General features: G+C 37.6%; 2 long non-coding RNA genes across 4 annotated transcripts; one reads left to right on the forward strand and one right to left on the reverse strand.

Moving 5' to 3' along the window:
• Window positions 1-2,165: 2,165 nt before the first annotated feature.
• On the reverse strand, window positions 2,166-3,046 carry LOC135288771 (uncharacterized). The gene is made up of 2 exons (XR_010351717.1): window positions 2,726-3,046; window positions 2,166-2,356 (listed from the first exon to the last, which is right to left on the reverse strand). It is a non-coding gene; the product is annotated as an uncharacterized LOC135288771 (long non-coding RNA).
• A 36-nt stretch (window positions 3,047-3,082) lies between these two features.
• On the forward strand, window positions 3,083-9,343 carry LOC135288778 (uncharacterized). Of its 3 annotated transcripts, XR_010351719.1 has the most exons (6): window positions 3,088-3,177; window positions 4,613-4,728; window positions 5,288-5,422; window positions 6,585-6,634; window positions 8,653-8,811; window positions 9,219-9,343. It is a non-coding gene; the product is annotated as an uncharacterized LOC135288778 (long non-coding RNA). The 3 variants fall into 3 exon arrangements; XR_010351718.1 differs by lacking the exon at window positions 4,613-4,728 and having other exon boundaries at window positions 3,083-3,177; XR_010351720.1 differs by lacking the exons at window positions 4,613-4,728; window positions 6,585-6,634 and having other exon boundaries at window positions 3,083-3,177.
• The last annotated feature ends 13,416 nt before the right edge of the window (window positions 9,344-22,759 follow it).

The raw sequence follows: 22,759 nt of genomic DNA on the forward strand, positions 1-22,759 counted from the left end.
GATGTATTTATAGACATCTCTATACACCATAAAATAATAAAGGTTTTTACATTTATTTGTCTCTGAAAATTGTATTCATTAGTAATTTTTTTTCTTATAAGTGTCATACATCAGAAGTTGTAACAAGTAGCTTTGTTTTACAAATAGTAGCATAAATATGACCTTATTTATCATATTACCTAATTAGCATTATGAAAGGCAAAAATGATGCAGCTGTCCACATATCTTCAGAGAATTTAGCTAATTTGTATATTTAATCAGACTTAAGACATCAATTATTTTTTCTGTAAACAATGTTTATCCAGTCAGCACAGTTTTGATATGCTAAAAAAGATATCCCCATTCTCATTACAGTTATTCATTTATTCAGAATAAAAGTAAGCCATTATACATAAAAAATAATTTTCTTCCATCCATTTTCCATAGAAATAAGAACTTCACTTATACACTTACTGAGAAGTTTTACTAGTCTCTTCAGTCTTGCTTCAGACTTAGACTGCTATAATTTGTTCTATCTTCATACTATCATAGTCAGTGAAAACTAATAAAATGTATGGGCCTCATGAGGGTTACCTGGGCTTGACACATGTGTGATAGTTGATTATGGTCAGTTTAATAAGTGAAGATAAGAAGATACGTGGAGAGAGGAAAAAAGAAGTGATGCAAGGGACATCATTCATCACCTCCCAGCCAAGTCTACTACAAGAGTAATGGCTATTCTGGAAGACAAACTTTTTTTTTATTGGTACTTGGTGTTACATGGTATGGAATATTCCTTTGGACATTTGAGTTCAGGTGTCCACTGGCTGGGCATGGGAAGGGTAGCAGAGTGGGAAAAAGAAAAAGCTGTGACACTGTGAAAACACTTCAGCACTTGCCAAAACATTGGTGTGTCACTGACACCATCCTGGTCATAAATCTGAAATACGGCATTCTACGAGCAACCACGAAGAAGCTTAATTCCGTCCCAGCCAGGCCCAATATTAGAGTGTGACTAAAGAACAGGTTCTTTTTTAAATTTAAATACATCTTTGCTCATCTTGTTCCTTCTGCTTTGATTAGCTACTTGGAGTGCCTTGTTAAGGTTTTCACCATTGCTTCGTCTCCAGTGAGGGGAGAAGGATTGCAGTATAAGCTTCTTTTTACACAGCAGTGGAGGATAGGTAGTTTCACATTTTCTGATTATATTTCTTGTAGCTACATGACCATCTCTTAGTCCCTGTCCAAATGCTGTATAACTGCTCATCATGCTTCTTTGACAGAATCAAGAGGTTCATGATAATCATCTAATTTTCCCGCTGGGCATCTGTCAGTGCTAAGACAACCCTATGGTTTAAAGGGAAGGAATCTTAAAGTTACGAAGCTTTTCTGTGAATGTGCAGTACTTGATTGTCAGTAATGAAGAGGAAATAAGGGGGAAATATAGGAGAACTTTGTCTTAATCCTGTGCAATACTGTAATTCTACCTGGGCTTGCTTTACCTTCCTCTGTGTCTGTTTTTTATTTATTTTTAATTTTCAATCCTATAAAGAAAATGAAGTTACATTAAAAAATGTAGCTCTTTATAGCACCGGACTTCAAATAATATCTGTGAATTAAACTCTACCTAAGATAATAAAATCTTCTGCACACATGTAAGAGCACAATACTCCATTGTGCAGTGAACGAAACATCCAGCCTTGCAAAAGTTTTTCCTTTTATCTCTTAGTATTGCTGGACATGCAAAGACCTGAGTGTTCAGTTTCTCTCTTCTCACTTTGAGAATGTTTGTGAATTCTGTAAATTATGGATGAATAACCTGCAGATTGAACAATAGTTCAGGCTTTTCAGAATGGATTTAAAGCACCTGGTGCTAAGCAAAGTATGAATACATTGTAGGACAAAGTGGTGCTTCTACCAATTGCATAAGTTATCATAGTAATATAGTACCAATGACATGCTCTTTTTTCCCCCTTTCAATTTTCAGAATACTTTAGACTGTGGAAGAAAATGACTAAACTGCTGCTTGTACTTTGCATGTGTTCCAGAGGGGTAGATTTGACAGTTTTTTACCACCAAGAAAAAAGCTCCTATGGCACTATGCTGCCACCCGTGTGTGTCGTGATCCAGTTATCAAGGGTTATTAGAAATGCCTCTGCCCAAATTAAGGTGCAAATGATATCATATGCCAGTGATAATAGTATGGGTTTTATTTGATTGTAAATATGAGAGAGAGAGAAAGAGAAAGAAATAAGAAATAGGTGGAGGGGACAGAAAGAGAGTAACAGGGACAATAAGGAAAGTATCACCACTCCATGGATTCCAGTAATGCTCCACTGATCCTCTGCAGCTGCTCTTCTTGCTGGTGAAGGCCTCCCTAAAAAGCATAAAATCTGATGGGTTAATATATGCTCAGGCCAGGTAGGAAAACCCAGGCACCTCCCTGGGGTGGGGGGGAGTTTGCTGTTATCTCTTGCAACAGGCTCTGGATTTGTCATGTCACATGCCGTCCTGTGGTGCAAGGCTTCAGGAATGACTCTGGGGAACGTTTTGGGAGGTCTTGGATGGATTATACACCCCCTCAGCTGCCTCCCATGTGAATGTCCCATGGATAGGGCCTGTGGGGCTGGGGTTTTCACAGCTGAGTCACTTTTTGTAAGGAAGGAAGGAAGGGTTTTCTGCCTCTGATCAGAGGCTGCACCCAAAACCTCCCCCACGCCCCTGCCTCGTTTCAGGGACAGTAAACCTGGTTTCTGTGTGGGCTGTGGTCTCCAGGGAAGAATCCAGGTCTCAGCCAGGGAAGAATCTCTGCTGTGTTTTGCTTCCTTGTGGATGCATTACTCTCCTTCAGCCTTGTTTGTTTGTCCCTAGACCTGAGGTTGAGGTTATTAAACAATGGGTTTGCTCTTTATCTTATCTAGGCGGCTTAACTTGCAGTCCAAAGTTCTTCAGGGAGGTTTCTGTCATTGTAGCTTCTTTATACAGTTTTCCCTATAACGGGCAAAACTTCATAACCATGTTTAAGGCGTGACCCATTTAGTCCCTGACAATGTGTCAGGCTGCAGGGTGTGCCCTGCTCTTATGACAGCATGGGCCAGTAGCAGTGAGCACACGTGTGGGGTTGGATCACAAATGCTGTTCCCCGGGGGGGCTCAGTATTAGGGCTATTCCTGTTTAACATCTCTACTGATGACCTAGGTGAGAGGATCAAAGCAGATGAGTGAGTTTGCAGATTGCAGCAAACTGGGTGCGAGTGTTCATCTGCTGAAGGGTAGAGGGATCTGGACAGGCTGGATCAATGGGTTGAGGCCAATTGTGTGATGTGAAGTGCCAGGTCTACAAGGTGAAGTTCCAGGTCCTGCACTTGGGTCACATCAACCCTGTGCAGCCCTACAGGCTGGGGGCAGAGTAGCTGGAAAGCAGCTGAGAGAAAATGAGCTGGGAGTGCTGGCTGACAGCAGCTGAACATGAGCCATCGTGTGCCCAGGTGGCAAAGAAGGCCACTGACATCCTAGCTTGAGTCAGAAACAGAGTGGCCAGCAGGACCAGGGCAGGGATTGGCCCCCTGTGCTCCGTATTGGTGAGGCTGCATCTCACATTCTGTGTCCAGTTCTGGGCCCCTTAATACAGGAAAGACACTGAGGTGCTGGAGTGTGTCCAGAGAAGAGCAATGGAGCTGGGGAAGGGTCTGAAGCACAAGATTGATGAGGAGAGGCTGAAGGAGCTGGGGTAGCTTAGCCTAGAGAAAAGAAGGTGACCTTATTGCTGTCTGTAAGTCCCTAAAAAGACATTGTAGCCAGATGGGGTTTGGTCTCCTCTCCCAAGTAAGAAGTGATAGGACCAGAGGAAGTCGTCTCAAGTTGCACCAGGGGAAAGATTAGTTGGATATTAGGAAAAATTTCTTCACCAAGATATTTGTCAGACATTAGAATGGGCTGCCTTTGCTAGTGCTTGAGTCAGCACAGTTGTGGCACTTAAGGACATGGTTTAATGGTGGATTTGGGAGTGCTGAGTTGATAGTTTGACTCAATGATCTTAAAAGTCTAACCCAATCTGAGATCCTCTGATTCATTTCTATGATCCTGTGGATTCCAAAAGCAGGTATACTTTTAGCAGTTGAGCTTTTGGTGATAAGAGTCCACAAGCTTTTTGGATTTTTTTTGTTTTCTTTTCTCTACAGCAGCTACTTTTGTGATCACCTAGTGCGTATCTGTAAGTTTTGTGTTCTTGTACAGAATGTGAGGAAGTTTACAGGTTGTTGTTGGTATTCTTTTTTAATAGTAAGAAAAATAAGTCTCTTAGGAAAGGTGGAGTGTTAGTATGTGGCCACAGCTAGCTGCTCAGAATCTTAGTTATGTGTAAGTGTACGACTGTGATAGAAATTTGTAGGCCTGTTTATAGAGAACTAAATTCTCATCCAAATATTTATGATCTCTTGGGTCTGTTAATGCAGAGTTTGAAATAATGACTGTAAAACATCTGAGCTTCTGCATGGATGTGTTTAAAAGTGTTCAGTGATAAAGACTTCTGGATAGTTTATAGAGGACAGTTTGAGTGTCAATAAAGTTTTTATTCATTTGCATCTATAAGCATTAGATTAGACTATATAATTTCTTTTATAATGCTTGTAAAGCCTTTAGACTTAGAGAAGCCTTTGGCCTCATTAAGATGGTATGACGAGATGAAGGTGACAGCTTTGCAGCAGGAGCAGCAGGATTGTCTGAGTACCTGAGGAGTGTGAGGTGACAGGTAAAGGGACAGAAGGGATGGGATGGTGTCTGGGTCAAAGCCCTGTCTTAAACCTAATAACAGATCTCTGACAAAAGAAGATCCCTCAGGGAAGAATGTGAAGGCAGGACAGGTAGAGATGAATCCTTTTCCTAATAAATATATCCTAATAAATATTCTGCCAACCTCTGTCTTTTGATATGTATCTATGTACATTTTGTCTGTATATAAGCATATGGGTGCAGTGAATGGTATTTATAGAAGTAAGCAAAACTCAATTTCACATTCTAGTTTGCACTCAGATAGTGAAACTGTGTCAGGGGACTAAAAGCATAATAAGTAAAGTGCTTGGGATGCAGACCATCCCACTTCCGAAATTGCTGTTCTAGGGGTTCTGAGTGTACTTCAGATGAGATTTTCTCTGTATGGCTGCAGCTGTGCATCATCCCTGTTATATTGGCTGAGAAAAAGCTACTGTGTATATCTTGAATATATTAATTCAAAATGCAAATAAGACAGGTCATTGATCTGAAATTTTGCATATGAAAAAATCTATGGAAGGAAATTCTATCTTTCTCAGCAGGTTGAAGGAGGTAATCCTGCCCTTCTACTCCAGTCTGGTGAGACCCCACCTGGAATTCTGCATGCAGATCAGGGCCCTCAGCACAAAAAAGATATGGACACATTCTAGTGGGTCCAGAGGAGGGCCCTGAAGGTGATTAGAGAACTAGAAAAACTCTTTTTGAAGACAGGCTGAGGTTTGGGACTCTTCAGTCTGAAAAAGGGAAGGTTTCAGAAAAAATTGTTTGCAGTCTCCCAGTACCTTGACAGGGCTTATTAAAAGGAGTACCTTGTCCTGGTACTTTTTATAGGAACAAATACCAACAGAACAAGAGGAAATTATTTTAAATTGAAAGAGGATAGGTCTAGATTAGATATTAGGAAGAAATTCTTTACTGTGAGGCCCTGGAATAGGTAGTCCAGACAAGTTGTGTCTGTCCCATCCCAGGAAATATTCAAGGCCAGATTGGATGGAGTCTTGTGCAGTCTGATTTAGTGAGTGGCATCCCTGTCATTGGAAGGAAAGTTGGAACTAAAGGATCTTTAATGTCCCTTCCGACCCCTAAGATTCTATGGTTCCCTGGTGAATTTTACATATTCCTGATGTAGAATGGGAGACATTGTTTAAGTATTTTCTAGATATGCTGCACTATGGTTTCATTTTGCCCTTAGTTTCCAGGAAGAAACACTAAATGCAAATAATTTTTCTTTATTTGCAATAGGTCAAACTAATTTAGCTAAAGTTCACACCTATCTGCATAGAAGATTATTGTAAACACAATAAAATTCAAAGGTCATTTCTGTGACTGAAAGAGGATCAGAGGTGCTTTCTATGCTATTTTAATCCACTTCAGAGCATTGTAATGAGTTTAGTAAAGGGTGAAAGTCCAAGACTTTCCCTTGTCATTGTCCTTTATATAACTCCATTAACTATTCACTGGTCTGGCATTATAACATGTTCAATGGTGAATGAAGGAGAATATGTCAAGGGGAACTTAGTTAGAGTATAACAGCTCCTGATGTATGCTGATTTTGTTGATATGTTTCATCAGTTGAACAGTAGCAGCTTAGAAAGCAGAAGTCAATCTCACCCTGGTAATGAAGTCTTAATACTTACAGCCCATTACAAAGGTGAATGCTGATCTTCAGAATCAGGTTGTAAAAGCACTGTGCTTTACATAGTTTCCAAAGTAATCCTGAATAACAGACCCCTGTTTTTGCTCTTAATCTGTTTCCTGGTGCTTAAGCAGGAGCATGTCTTACTTGTTTCTGCAATATGCTGATATTGCTAAATTCTCCTTTTACCTAACAATCAGAATATTTGCTGTGGAGCTGGTCTAGTCCAACTGGGCCCCTTTGGAGCAATGTAAGTGGATGCTATTATGACATGATACTGCTCTTGGGCTTAAGACAAAAACACATTTGTTAATTGTGAATACATTTAATTTAAATATCTGCAAGTAATCATCTCTTTAGAAAACTGTTTTCGGTACAGATGTTCAGAAAAGCCTATCCAAGATTCACTGTTCAATAGTTTGAAAAAAATAGAAATGAAGATGACTTGTTGATGTCATGTAAAATGCAAATTGTTTATCCTCTCTTGAACAGATCAGTTGCTCTCTATTATTGAAAATGGTGTTTAACACTAGTTTTTATAATATGATTTTGCAGTATTTTTTATATTGTGCAATCAAATAAATTAAAATAATTAAAATATTCTGAAGAGAGAAGACTTACAAAGAATACTCAGGTTCATGATTTTTCTTTTTTATTCAGCTTTTAGTTGGTACAATGACCTCAGGTTTTGACTTAATTGTGATGATGTGTGCAAAGCTCCTGTGCTGATTCTTCACCACAGAATCAGAGAATGGTGGACTATTTCAGAGACTGATTAGATTTGCACTAATTTTCAGACTTATAATATTCTGTTTAAAAAAAAAAGTTTGTATAGTTTGGTTTGATTGTGCTACAAATACTGTATAGAAGAGCAGAATCAGAGAACATCTTGGGTTGAAAGGGACCTTAAAGACCATCTAGTTCCAACCCCCCTGAAATGCTTTCCTCTAGACCAGGTTGCTTGGAGCTCCATCCTACCTGGCCTTCAACATTTCCAGGGTTTAGGCATCCACAACTTCTCTGGGCATCCTGTTGCAGTGCTCCACGGCTGTCATAGTAAAGAATTTGTTTCTAATATCTAATTTAAACCTACTTGATTTCTGTTTGAAGCCATAGCCCATTGTCCTGTCACTATGCTTGTATAAAAAGTCCTTCTCCATCTTCCCTTCAGCTATTAGAAGGGCACAATTTGGTCATCCCAAAGTCTACTCTTTTCTAAACTGCACAAACCCAATTCACTCTTCCTTTCCTCATAGGAGAAATGCTTCATCCCTCTGATCAGCTTGGGGCCCTCCTCTGGACTTGCTTAAACAGGTTGACAGCTTGTGTTTGAGATCCCAGAGCTGGATGCACTACCAATATACCATTTTCTCTTTTCAAAGTCAGCATAGTCATAGCTATGGACTTATAAGTCCATAAGTCCTTATAAGCTATGGACTTATCCTAGATACCCTCCTAGATCCATTGCACCTGTTATCCCCCCAAAAATGCCAAACCCCAAACAACAGACTCAAACACCCAATCAAACAATAACAAGAACACAAAATCTCAAACTCTGTCTGGAGTGAAAGGAGAACCATCCTTTTATAAAAGCCTTGAAAATTCCAAGTTCATCTAACTTTCTCCTGAAAGACTTTCACTGTGCAGTCATATGCAGATTAATAAGGAAAATGCAGTTGTGATACAGAAAGATTTTTACAGCATGTGATTCTTCCAACTAATAAAAAGCCAGTCTGAAATTACCCAGTTGAACTGACGAACTCTCTTGCAAAGAGGCTAACAGTGTTTCCATGGAAAAACACAGCTCCATCAATAAGGTTTCTAAGCTTTATGGTACTCCCCAAAAGGGAATTACATCCCGAGCGGATGAGGCAATTAATCTCTGTTTCCATCTCTTCACTTGGAGACTTCTGACTGCAGTGAACAAAGCCCTTTAAAAGCAATAAAAAAGGGTTGCTCCCTGACTGCTCCTTCAGAAATTTATAGGATATTGTTCGCACAAAGACATTTCCCAGTGGAATGTCTCTTTTCACTGGTGGACTTTGGAAATTGTATGAACCACAAAGCAAGCACCTACATATGTGAACCGAGTGTGTTAGTATTCTATAAGAATGGGATGTGAGATGTTACATTATATTTGGATTATTAGACAAGCCATATCCTGAAAACATTTAATGAGGATGCTGGTAAATGTGACAGCTCAACAACAGCAGTATTTGATTTCACATTAATTTATCGCTTGTGGAGAACAGATATATTGTTTTTCAGACACATCTGTATTCCTCAAAGAAAATCAATTCAAGTTGAAAGAAAGTTGAATGCCAGGAAGAAGATCATTAGGTGTGATAAATGCATCTGTGAATGATCTGAGTGTGCTCGCTGAAAGAGAAGAATTTCAGGAGACTGAAAAAAGGGAAAAGTTTTCAGGTCTGAAAAGTTTCTTGTTCACAATATTAGTGCCAACTGACATGTCTCAGAGCTTTCACTTGAAAACCTGAAAATTATTTCCTCTCATGCTATGTGCCTGTCTCTTGGCAAATGGATTCTGGTGTGATTAAAAGTAAGTGCTTACTTTAATTAGCATTTGCTTTGCAGAACAGAATCCTATGCAGAGTGGGTAGATCAAATTTTATTGGAATAGTTTGCATGTAGAATGTACTTGTCCTGTAGCTCTGTTTAAATCAGCAGGTTAACATTTCTTTTGAACATTAAAAGAAGAAGTCAAGACACTCAGCATATTACATTTATTTTTGTTTTGTTATCCTGATGGCATGAGCTCCAGATAGTTTTGTGGAGCCTGAGTTATCATAGGACTCTTCTCCACTGTATTTCAGTGTGCTGGGAGAGAATCTGTCATGCACGTCAGCTGGATCTTAGTTGGGTCACAGATGAAGAAGAACAATGTTCTCATTTAATGGGTGGTGTCTCCAATCCCATCAATGCAATTTAACTAATGTGAGTTACACCAGTGATACCAAATGCAAAAATAAATAAATGGAATTACTTTAACTGAAGCTCAAAGTGCACAAGGTGAATTGATTTGCAGTCTTTTCATTTGCAGCTTATGAAAAACTTCCAAGTTTTACTAGTATTCAGTAATCTGTAGTATTTTAAAGTTCTCTGAGTCTATTGTTGCTTATGTTCTTACCTTGCTTTTCCTTTAACCTAAAAAAGATATAAAACCATCATGTGTTTTAATTATAATTTTGAGGATAGACTGGTTAATGACACGTTTATCTGGGTGGTTGATGCGTATCTGTAGAATTTACTCCAATTCAACATAGGAGTCTAGTTAATAAACTAATTGTAGGGGATTTAATAAGGAAAACTGTTTATATTTTGTGGTTATGGAATTTAAGTTAGATTGGAGAAGCAGTAGGATATTTTTTTTCTTTTGAATGTACATACTGAAAGCCTTATGGCCATTCATGTATATTAGAAAATTATTGATAGAGGAATTATGTGAACTGAAAGACTGAATACAAATATTTTTAGTTGCAGTACTCAGTGTATATTATGGCTTTTTGAAATGTTCCCACAAACAACTGGGACTCATAATTATCTATTGGTTCTAATGTAGATACATGGCTGGTGCCTTTGAAGAATGCAGATTCACCTCCTCCGAATGTGTCAGACATGGATATATCTTACCTGCATGTATAAGCATTTTACAGTTTGGCTGCTCTATTCTGTAGAAAAAGACCCTCATTGATTGCAAAGTAACAGCCTGTTCTGACAGTCACAACTTTCTCAAACTTGTGTAGCAGAGATTTCTCCAGCTTTGTCCTTTAACAATTATTTTATTGCCTGTTTTTAGCCTCAGTCAAACAGCAAGACAAAATTGAAGCTTGAGAGGAATCATATATAGTATTATGTCCTTGGGAAGTACAGTGAAGACAATTTCCTAGGGGGTTTTTACTGTGTCTAAATCACAGCAATCTAAAATGGTCTCCTGCATAATGAGTTTTTACAGGAAGTCTCTCCTGGATACTTCATATACCACTAATGTCAGAAATCTGAATGCATATTCATAATTATTCAGTTACTCTGCTTTGAACAGAAATAACTTTAGTAACTGTATTTCTGTCAAAAACCTGCCCAAATACAATTTTTTTTTTGCAATTCCTCAAAAAAAAAACCCCACAAAAAAATCAAACACACAAAAAAACCCCACAAAAAACAAAAAGCCCAACCACTTAAAAAAACTCAATTAAGTATTAAAAAAGTCTGACCTCCTTAAAAAAAACAAGTAGCTGACTCAGCCCACTTGAAAATATTTTTAAACATATTAGTGTTGAAAATGGAGGTAACTTTTTTGATTCAATCATTACTCACGTTACAATTTTTCTTCTGATACGATTATTGTTCTCAGTTTAATTTTGTTCTCTGTGTTTAAGACCCTTAACTTATTAAAACAAACACTTCTATAACTGCATTAATAAGAAAAAGTAAATGCCAGATAAGTTTAAATATGTTCGTCCTGGTGGAAAAGGATTTCCTATAAATTCAGATCATAGCTGATGAATGAAGGTGTTCTGAGCTGACTTACACCCCCTTTGAAGAACAGAGGTCAAGTGAATACCTTGAGCCCTACAGGGGACCTAGTGGATGCCAAAGGTTCCCTCTCTGTCTCAGACAAATCTCACAAAAAATTCCACACAGCTCCTATCATGACAGCTGGTTGTGCATCAGAACCCAGTTATTATTCCAAACAAAGCCTGGCAATCCTAATGTGTGTGATTATTGCTATTTTTTTTAAATCAGATGTACGGATATATAGGAATATTGTACCAGAGGCTGTGTTTCACAGTATATGCCAGACTGTATGTCATGGGTGTGAGAAATCATCCAGTCTGCACACATTTTATTTATAGACAGGCACATTTCCTCCAGGCAACAGGAAACCTGAGAAATTTTGATCCCAAATGAATTACTTCGGATTGGCTGCTATTCAAAATTATCAACCTTCCTGTTAGAAATAATAGCAAAATTCTGAAATATTTAGCAGACATTTGAATATTTGGGAAAGGCCGTTAAAGTAATTCAAGACAGAAATTAGCCTTCAAATGTTAGGAATTACTGTCGGCTTTGCTGAATAGTTTCTTTCACACTTAAAACAGATGCATGTAGGCACACAGTTTGTGGTAATTGGGATTGGGGCAGTGGGAGCCTCATCCCCAGTGGGTACAGCTGTGCAGGACAGGTGAGCAGCATTGAAGGCAATGAGACATGGAGTGCCCAGGTGCGCTGACCTGTCACCAAGGGTGCAGAGGGCACACAGGTGCAATGCATGAACAAGAGGGGTATAAAATATTGGGCTAAAGAATGAGAAGGGCAGATGCTCAAAGCCTTCTGAAGTAGTATGGTGTTTCTCTCTATCGGCTGAAGCTTTCTGGAGCTGCTTGCTGGTACTCTGTGTGTTGTGGCTGTCTCTGCTGTGACACGTGCTGTGTTATATGCTGTAACAGGTGCACTGCAGTAGGGTGTTCTCATTCTGCAATATACCCTCATAATGCTTCCTGTCTGGAGTTGGGATATTTCATGGAAGAGAAATGTGTGGTTGTCTCCTTATGGAGACAACTTGCAGAAGGGAATGAACACAAGGGATTTGTCTAACGTTTATGGAATGCAATGCAACTGAGCAGATTATTCAGTTTTTAATCCTGCAAGGTTTGCAGGATTTAAAAATTATGATTAATGCATAGAATGACTTTTGGATGTTGGGTCCTATGTCATATTTTAAGAGACTAAATCACATGCAGCCTTGTGACTGACTCATTTTAAATGGGAATTAGCATTGCTTTCCTCAAAAAGCAAGATATGAATTATTTGTTTAACCTCATAAGGGTTGTACAGGTTGCAAAGTTACACAAAAGTCTTTGTCAGTGAAAGCAGAAAGGAAAAAGTACCTAATTTTCAAGAAGATTTATCACAAATATATAATTACCTGGTGCTGGAAGCTGAAATGTGGCTTTTTGGCTACACAGTGCAGATTTTATATTGGGCTGGGAACATTGTTTTGGGACTTTTGATACACTTTCTAAGCTATTATATGTACTTTTGGGATTTTTTTTTTCTGTGCTTCTCCTAAAACCATGAGCAATTTGAAAGAGTCTAATTATTTTGGCATGTTGGTGGGAAGGGTAGAAACAATTGGTATAACAGTAGGGTTTTTTCAGTTTGCACATTTTATACCTATATTAACTGAGCAATATTTAGCCGAGATAGAAGCAGTTTGTTCCAGGAAACACAAACTGAGGTATGTTCACGTGTGGACACTGCTTCTGCACAGCAGAGGTGGCTGGTGCTCAGCATGGGTGTGCAGCGCATCCCAAAAGCACTGGGAATGCCTGTCCCTGCATGGGCAGTGTAGCTCATCTACAACACACCAAATCTGCTATAGGATCAGCCTGGCATGGGTCATGGTTCCTAGTGAGGTATGCAGCCAATGAAAAGGATCTGTTGCACCTGAAAACACTGGTAATCAATGTTTTCAGACTTGACAGTGTAGATAAAGCTTGTAAATGAAATAAAACTCCTGGGGAAAGCCTTGAACTGCAGGAGCTACTTTTGGAATAATCCTAGAGCAAGTGGGATGTGCCCCAACAGAGAAACTATGCGAGAGAAAGCAATTAAAACTGGAACTAATCAAATATAATGCCAGTTGGTCCAACAAGTAATAATTTGATATTTACAATCTGTTCTGGTGTTGTAAAACTCACTGGGGGCTGATATGGAGCACAGGATGTTTTTCCTAGCAGAGTCCAAGTAAAATGATGGTACTGATTTTAATTTGTAGGGCTGAGCCTGCTTTCCTGGGGGTATTGACCCTCTGCTATTGCCTTCTCTTCCATGCTCTAACTTTACAATGTATATAGTGAAGAACAACAGAGAGTAATTTGCTCCCTTTCAGCTTTTTCCTTGGTGGCAAGACCACTATCATCTGTCAGTGCAGTGGAGAGAAGATGATGAAATTTAAACAGACAGCTTAAAATTGACAATTTTATTTGTATCTGTCTCCCATTGTGTTTTCCAAGCAGGTACCAGTCTTAGCCTGGACAAAGTCAGAGCAATATATATTTATCAAGATGTGTTTTAAATATGATTCTTAGTCTGATGCTAATTTAATAGAGCATCCTCACTAATTTTGTAGAAGCTGGTTTTGTCATTACTGCTGCTCTTTAGAGAGATAGCCAATAGTAGCAACAGATTAAAAACATTTTTTTTCAGTATAAATAGCAATATATTGAAATAGCTAATCTGGTAAATTTATTTGCAAAGTTAGGTTTTCCAAGTTCATCTCACATGCAACTTCTTCAATAACCTTGCTTTCTAAATGTTAATAACTTCTATATTACTGAATTTGAGATAAACCAATTTCTTCACTATTTAAAAAGAAAGATGTTGGTCATTAAGTTCTGTTGTAGGTTGTTGATCAGTTTTCTTCCTCTGGGTTCATCATTTTAATAGTTACTTATAGAACATAATTTAGAAAAAATAAGTTCTTTGTGAATAACTGCATTGCTTATTTCTTTCTGTGGCTGTAATTAAGTTGAGTTTGCTTGCTTTTCTAGTGCCTTTTTGGAGAATAGGTGTACATACAAAATTTCTCTCCCGCTAAAGTTCAATCTCGCGATACATTTGCAGAATGTCTAAGTGGTTATCAAGCATGTCTGAACAGAACATAGTTCAAAGTGGATCTTCCTTTTTTAAACAAAAAAGGGAAAATGAACCTGGGACAGATAAGCTCTGCCTATTAATTTCATTCTTCAGCAGATTGTTTCCTTAGTATCTGCTGTTTGCAGTTCAGACTTCGGGTATCCCTGACCTAGTTGTTTGAAATGATACTGAATTGGCAGCTTCAATTGTTTGGGCAAAAAAAGCTAATTTAGTGTGAGACAACCTTGAGAAATCTTTGAAAGACTTATGGAAATCTCTACTCAAACTGTCTTATCTGTGGCTTTATGAACGTAAAAGTGAAGTTTAAAAACATAGTCCCTGAAATAAAAGTGAAATGCTGAGTGTGCATATGTTCTATTAGTGCAGTGAAAGGAAGTAGAGGTAAAAAATCTCCCTGCCATGATGTATAAAACAAGAAGTGAATGGTTGAAAAGGAAAAGTAACATCTAGGAATATATTTAATAAATATTTCACAGAGTAAATGATATATGAAAAGACCATTCAGGATTACTTTGCACAGACACATGCTACCAGTAGTCTAGATATTTTTTCCGATTTTAATAGTTTCTTCTGTTGGGAAAAACTCTGTCTGAAGTGGTAGAAAAAGTGAATGCAAGTTAATTTTAGCCCTGAGCAGAGATGTTTTATGCCACTCTGCCCTGTGCACTAAGAAACTGTGTGTGATGTCATCTGTGTCAGTAACCAAGAAAGCATTTGGTTGGTGATGATTTGTACTCAGTACAAATTAACTGGGGCTTCCACTTAAAATATCTTCTAGTGAAGAACTTGAGAACCACTGATGCCTTTTTTTTTTTTTTTTCAGAAGAGTGGGTAACTGACATACTATGCTAAAACCCACACAAGCCACTGCCACAACAGTGTTGTGTCTTCCAGCATCTGCTTCCAATACTTAAATTTCCTGGTGAACTTCACTGGAGAAATAATTAAAAATAGATTGATTTTATTGCATTCATTTAAACTATTTGTTTGTTCTGTGCTAAACACAAGGGGGATGACTGCATTTTATCATTATAAATTATTAAAAATTGTTTTGAATGAAGAAATACTGCTTTATACTGAATGTGGAAACTAAACAGCATATGTCTTAAGCTGATATCTATTTTCATGTTGTAGAGACATGAATGAACAGAATTTTAGTATTTTTGTTTTATATACTCTGTTTTAAAACTTAGTATATCACTAAACTTGTGATACGGAGTAATGGTATCATTATCATGCAGTATTTCTCAAAAAACAGCATACTAAAGCTGGATGTACAATAAGATAAAGATTAAATAAAAGATTTAAATATTGTGGTTAATTTAAAACAATTTTTTAAATAAAAGTATCTGGTGCCTGAAGGACAACAGTTTAATGGACAGCAAAGATGTATGGCTTTTGAATCATGTATTGGAAATGTTGACATCAGAAATATCCTGAAGAGGAAAATGATCTTGAACTTAACCTGGAACACAGGGCTAGTTTTATGAATTCTTATGCCATTTCTGTAATTACCTATGCACTGTTTTCACCATTGAAGCTCTGAATTTGGCATGTTTAGATCTGTTATATGTGGCAGGGATATGTTTTTTATTTTGGATTACTTCCCAAGAAGGTGAGAGAGTCCTCTCTATGCCTGTCTGAAAACTCAAACTTGTGACTTCCAGCATTGCTTTCATGATACCACTACTGTAAATTTGGCCTTCTGATCTTCTATGAGTGATATTTGTTTTGAAATAGTAGTAATAAATTATGTTTTAAAATTGGCTTAGAGGTGCACCTTGTGCCACCTCATTGTTGTTCTGCTGTTAACCATGAAATTAAAACAATTTCTCATGGATCTGTTTAATCTATTTTGCTGCTTTAAAGCAAGTAGAAGGTTCTGGGAGAACCCCAAGCCTTACAGCTACACAGTACCCTGTGTAGCTTTTATTTATTTATTTTTTCATCCAGCAAGAAGTAAAAAAAGTTCTCCCACAAAACATTTTCACCCTTTTTACAATCCTCTTTCTTACCTCTTGCTTGTTTCCCTTTCTTGGTATGGCAACTGCCATGGCTTTGTCCTTCGCCAGTTACTGGAAGGACACCTTTCCATATGTCAACAAAGATAAAGACCTACTGCTGGCAAATTTCACTGCAAGTAACCCTGAATGCTGAGGTGCTAATTATAGTCTTCAGAGGAAGCAATAACGATGTTAAATCAATTGCAAAATGTGTGTGCAAGAACATTAATTGTAGTAATTCAAAGTTATTCTGATAAAATTCATGTGAAGCTCAGTTGGAAATTGTTCCAGTTTTGATGAATAACAAGGGGAGGGGGAAGGTGGCTAGTTTTGCTAGAAAATAGGTCAAAGCCTTCTCCCTGGTATTTTTAACGTGATAGGTATATTACCAGCTGTCTAATCTCTTTTGTCCTCTCAAATACCGATGTGACTTTTAATTGCTGTACACCTTTGTGAATTCAACTGTGTTGTGTTGTGAGTTTTATTCCAAGTGTTTCTCCATCAGTCTTTTCCCAACACAATTGGCAAGCCAGAAATTTTTTCAGTATTCACATCTTTCCTGTAAATTTTGCTTTTACAGAGGTATTAATGATAAATTAACTTTGACTCATCCCGTCTTGTAAGCATTTGGATTATGTGGTTGGAATCTCATTATACAATAAAAAATGTTCAGTGCTAATATTTGCTCTGGTCAATTATATGAAATATTTTTTTCTACATGCTGTTTATACTGATGATAGGGAAGTAAAAACTAAAACAATGTGTTTAAATCCAGAATGACTCAAAGGGAGAGCCTTCAAAGTCACACTGATGTTGCAGAGTACCACACATCCAGCCTTATGGATTGAGGGTGGCAATGCCAGAAGACCTCAGATCAGTCTTCAGGAACAAACAGAGCTGATGTTTTTCAATAGTTAAGTGTTTTCTCATTATGATTTATTTTGTTGGAACAATAGTTTTTGGCTAGACATAGTAGACATATAAATGCAGAGTGTCCTGCTGCTGTAGGAGGACAAAGTACCTGTAGGTCATAACTGTTTGATCAAAGGAGAGTGTTTGTAAAACATTTGATTGAGGGTTGATGATCCCTCTGAGCTGTTATCCTGATGAATAGCAGGGATACTCAAACATTTGCAGGAGAAGAAAGCAGAGAGGTTAAAGGTGAAACTCTGGATCTGGAAGTTTTGTATTTATTTCTTCTCTGTGAAACAACTCTGGCATGACTGCAATGTGCTCAGTCATTCTGTCCGCTATGTGTCCTGGAATGAAGAGAAAACCGTAATAGTTTTTTTTAAAGGGTTTATACAAAGCTAAATTTCCAGGTGATTGAATCTACCACCATGGTAACAAGAAGCTCAGTGCAAGAATAGCAAATCCTGGTGGTACCTTGTGCAGAAAGGAGAAATTAAATGTCTCCAACTGCAATAATATATATGCAGTGATATCCCAGCTAAGAATTGTGACTTGAGTTTCACATTTGTAAAGCTCTCTCTGTTTATAATGCTTGTTTCTGTGGACATAAGCATGTTGGTGCTGCTTTGTTTAATATAATTTGAAGATGCTAATATATTGGAACAATTGTCTTTCCTTCCTTCCTTGGTGTAATTGCAAGAATGTTGACAGATTATTCATTTAAAATTATCCTTGGCCTATAGCATTAGTTTAGTGTTTCTGTTGTTCAGGAAATATTCTTTTGTTTTCGAGATTTAGGACTTTCAAAAGAATGTTAAAAGCTGTGTTAACTTACTTGGAACAATGTTTCTGATAGAAGTTATCTAAGGTATCTATGCTTCTGTTATCTGGAGTATTCTTCAGCAACCAAATAAATAAATAATAAATTTATTTTACAGTTTATTTTACACACTGTAGCTGCAGTGATCTAATCCCATTTACAATTTTTTCTCTCCTTTTGCACCACCTCTTTCATCTTTTCAATGAATCTCTGTAGTCTTCATTTATACCATTTGATTCCCCAGTTATCTTCCATACTCTGTATTTCCTTGCTACAGTAATTTTCAGCTTTTTTTCCTTACCTGCTGTCATTGCATAAATCTGCAAGAGGCAGTAGGTGCTGTGGCTTTTCAAAGCAGTATAGTTGCGATCTTCAACAGAAAGGATAGTTAGAGAGAATCACATCATTGCTTTTCCTAACAGTGGAAACCTTAAATTTCCACTTTTTCAAACTTGGTGGAAATTGCTAAGTTTTAACAAAGGGTCTGACAATTCTGGTCTGTATGTCTCACTTTCAGAGTCAAGTTAACAACTTTTGAAGTCTTTACTGTCAACAATAAAATGTTTAGGTGATTACTATCTACCAGGAAATTTGTGTATATGTTGATGATGCAAACAGCACTATTAGAATAGTGATAGCTGATATAGTGGGTGGAAGGGTTTTCGTGGTTGGTTGGTTTTTTTCATTTTGGTTTTTTGTTTTGTCTGCTTATTTGGTTGGTTTGGTTTGTTTTTTGAAGCCAGCTAGTATGAATTTATGATGGATGAAGTATGGGAGGGAAATGTAAACCTGTAGTAAACAAATTTGTTTGTTTGGATTGTCATGTACCATAGGAGTGTGCTTTCTTGAACTTGAAAAAAGTCTCCCGGAAAAATATGGTAATTTTATTGTCAGCTGAAGGTAGGAAAAGTCCCAGAAATGGCCAAATCCATTTTGTAGTTGAAATTTATGTTCAAAATATTTGCAATCTTTTCTACTATAGGAGGTGATATAGTACATACACTATAAGAATGCCATAAATAGAATATATGTATCTATCAGGTTATATAGGTGAGAACAGATTCTAGAAATGTTCCAAGCAAAACACTCATTTGCCATAAAGCTCAGTAGTTCCGGGGTCGGCTGCCAGTAGTCTCCGCCCCAGCAGGGGAAAAGGTGGTTCTGGGCAGGCCGCGCCCCGAAGAAGGAGTCTGGACTCTTGCTTTTGGTCTTCAGTTGAGTTTATTGTTCCTTATCTACAAAGTTTTTCTGTCTGTCCAGCCGAGGTCTGATCAACAAGACAGCCAAGGGCACTCTCTCCTGCCCACGGGGCGGTTGTCTCTTTTATAATAAAAACTACGTATAAGATATTTACCTTTAATTTCCAATAGTTTTTGCCCTTGTTGGCAAGTGCACTTTCACTGTGAACCAATCCACACATGCCAACATCATCCTGAACATGGATGCCAAGGAGAAGAAAGAAGAAGGACAGGGCATGCCCAAATTCCTCCATCTTGGGACTCCCGACCCATGTACAGAATTCTAGATCCCCCTGTACAGCATATAAAACCCCCCAGTACAGTGTATTATAATTCAAGTTTTATCAAGTAAATATCATCCCCTCACCATTCAGGCCTGAAATTCTCTCATTTCCTCACATTCAGGTGTCTTTGGCTTCCTGCCAGGGTCTCCAAGCCCCTGCCAGGGCTCTGAGACATCCAGGGCATCCAGAGAGATGTCCTGGGCTCCGACAAGTAGAAACATAGAAAGATATGGACTGGAAGGAAATTCTGAAATTGCTTGTTCGGAGCAGGGCCTGCTCCAGCATTAAATCCCACTTAAAGGTACTTCCATGCCAGTAGTTGGTAAGGATTAGGCAACTGTCCTCCTTTCATAGGAAATCTGGTGGAAAGAATGCAGAAAGTGAAATGGAAGTTTCCTTGTCCCATTCCTTCTGAACAAAACTGAGTAACTGAGAAGGGACCTATTTTCAATTGAAAATTTAAATTATTTAATAATTTCAGTACATTCTGAGATCTGGCATATGCCTAAAGAGAAATTGTTCAATGACAATTTTATTGGTTTTATTGTTTATTTTTGCCTCCAAGCCAGCTGGTTTGTAGGCATTCAGATTGTTGGACTGTTTGCTGTAAATCAGTTTTGGGGAAATCCAGAAACTGAGAACTTTCATTTTTGTCCAAGATGGCTTTTACTGATATAAGCATATTTGTCTCAGTGTGAGTTAAGCAAAGGTGAAGAGAAGGGGTTCTAAGAAGAGGATAAAGCTTTCTCAATGGCACTTATGAAAGATTTTTTTTGGCCCAAGATCTTTCTCTTGCAGTCATTCTTCAGTTCTGCAGGGAGTTAATATATGACTCTTGTTATAAAGTATTCTGATATTTCTGATACATAGAAAACCTGTATATATCCTTTTGAGAATGGATGAAATATGTCTTATTCCTCCTTCAAGGGCAATAAAGCAGCTTGATGTGCCCTTTTGTCTGGAAGAAATTTTAATATAAATTTCTCTGTATTTCGTTGATACCAACACAAGTTTCACAAGGGAGGAGGCAGCTTAATATTAGCAATCCCTAAAGCCTAGAATCAGTGACTACATAAAAAATACTTTGCTCTGAAAAAACAAATTGTTAAAACAAAGCTATTATTTTTGTAAGTGTCAGTTTTGTTTGGGGGAAAAAATGAAAAGTTGACATGCACTTAAGATAGATTGTGGTTGTACTACTTTGGAGTTTTTTCCTGGTAAAGCTTTTTTTAATGAGTTTTTCTGCAAAATTTCCTGTTTGCACAGAGAAAGGGTTTTGTCAATATCAACTTCCCAAGTTCCCTGATTTTTTGAAGCATGCTCATTTCTTTGGTGTATTTTCCTGTGAAGTCAACATTGAGACTTGGGTAATTGGTTATTTTGCATTTTTGACTATACTCTGTTACTTCTGGACAGCTTTTAGTGCTACAAAGTAATTTTGCATGCAGAGAAGCACTTAAATTTTTGAAGATTATAATGTTTTTTGTTCACCACTTAGAAACCTGAGTTTTTATAAATACTGCATTGATTCAGTTTGAATGGGGCTTGCTCAGTCTGCAAAGGTGATAAATGCCAAAAATATGAAGACTGACAAGTTTTTCTGTACAGTTTTTATTGGGAAAAACTGATTTTCACATAAGGTTCTACTTTGAGTGAAGTAGAACTACATATTTTAAAAGAATGTGTCAATTGAGAACTCTTCAGAAGCATTTACTTTGTTGCTTGGCTGTGGCTTTTAAACATCTCTAGATCTTACAGCTTTGCTGATTAACACCAGGGTAATTTTTAGCTCCTTGTTGGGGTTTTTTGGACAGCAAAGTTAGGGGTTTTATAGAGAAACCATCCCAACTTCATTTATCCAGGACAGGCATGTATGATGAAGTAAGACAAAGAATGTGTAAAATCTTCTAAATCATCTACCTGTTCCCTATTACTTCATATTTTTGAGTGAAGTGTAATAACTTTAGTAATGAAAGCTGTTTTGGTTTGCTTCCCAGAAAGCATTTGTGTTCTGTTTGGAGTGACTGAGCACAACATTTTATTTGGTAAGTGGTGCAGATCTGATGAGTAGTGCAGCTACAGAACTGCAAAGCCTGAACAAGTAGGCCGCAATTCCATACATTTTTCTGCTCTGGGGTGGAAAACTGAATTTGAAGGATCTGGACAGATATTATTATAGGGCAGAATATTTATTTCAAATTCCTCTACTCCTTATGTGGCCCTTGGAGAGTATTGACATCACAATGTAGTATTTAAAGTATCAGACATGTGTATCTTGAGATGTATTACACTGCTGCACTTCAGCGTGAGATTGTACAGAACTAGTCAAAATGGAAAATAATGAGATAGAAGAGCCTTGTAATTCTCCAAAAGAGCTTCTGTAGTCCTCCATACCTCAGCCTGGAATTCTGAAATGCTTTTCTGCAAGATCAAAGCTACACTTCCAACTTGTCAAAGGCCAGAGGTTTTTATTTAAGAAAAATAATTACTGTCCATTCAGTTCTTTAAAAATGAAACTGGAGTAAATCAATGACATCCCTTTGTCTGTGTAACAGCCTAATGCTCAGGGTATAAGCCAAGGAATATCACTTCAGTTAAATGTTATTTTGTGTTTTTTGCCGCTCAAATTTTCAGAGCTAGGAAACAGAAGATATCTATGTCCTTAAATTTGAAGAAGTAAAATGCATTTGGAAATGAAAGTGGATGAATGGCCACTGGATAATACAATTTATTTTTATCATTTGAGAGGCTAAAAACCTGTCATAGAAATGGACTTAAATGTTGGTGTTCTCTTCTGCTGACCACATACTATTGATTTTTGCCTGAAATAGTTTCTTATTACATCTTTGCTCATCATAGCAAGCCAGCTAAGTATTTTAATCAATGCTGATTTAAAATAGTATAATATATAAAAAACCTGAAGTTTTGTTCTGTAAATCAGTGGTGAGATTTGGGCTGTATTAGTGGAGTGCTGCAATTAAGAAGCTTAAATACTGACATCTCATTTTTCCTGTACCATAGGAGAGTATGTTATCTTGAGAAACAGGAGGTAAAGAATAATTTTGTTTTTAGTACAATCCTGCAGAACATAATTGGTTAACTTTATGGTGGTTTATCAATGAAGTAGGTGCTTCCCTCTCTATTGTTTCCCAAGATTAAAGTATCTTTACCAGAGTTCCTGAAAATTATGTCTACATTACTTTTAGATGCTACCAGCAGCCCAATATAAAATGAAGTTGCATAACCATTCACACCTGAGACATTCCTTGCAACAGGCCCAACATGCAGAAAGGGTACATAATATGTAGGATTCTCTATTATTTTGTTTTCAGCTAAACACAGAGATTTAGGGGATAGGGGGAATGACTACAAGTTACTGCCTGATGTAGCAGGCATCTGATATCTCCTCTGGGACTGCCCCACTGTCCAAGGTGCCTT

This window comes from Passer domesticus, chromosome 1 (genome assembly GCF_036417665.1).
Source record: "Passer domesticus isolate bPasDom1 chromosome 1, bPasDom1.hap1, whole genome shotgun sequence".
Taxonomy (NCBI): Eukaryota; Metazoa; Chordata; class Aves; order Passeriformes; family Passeridae; genus Passer; species Passer domesticus.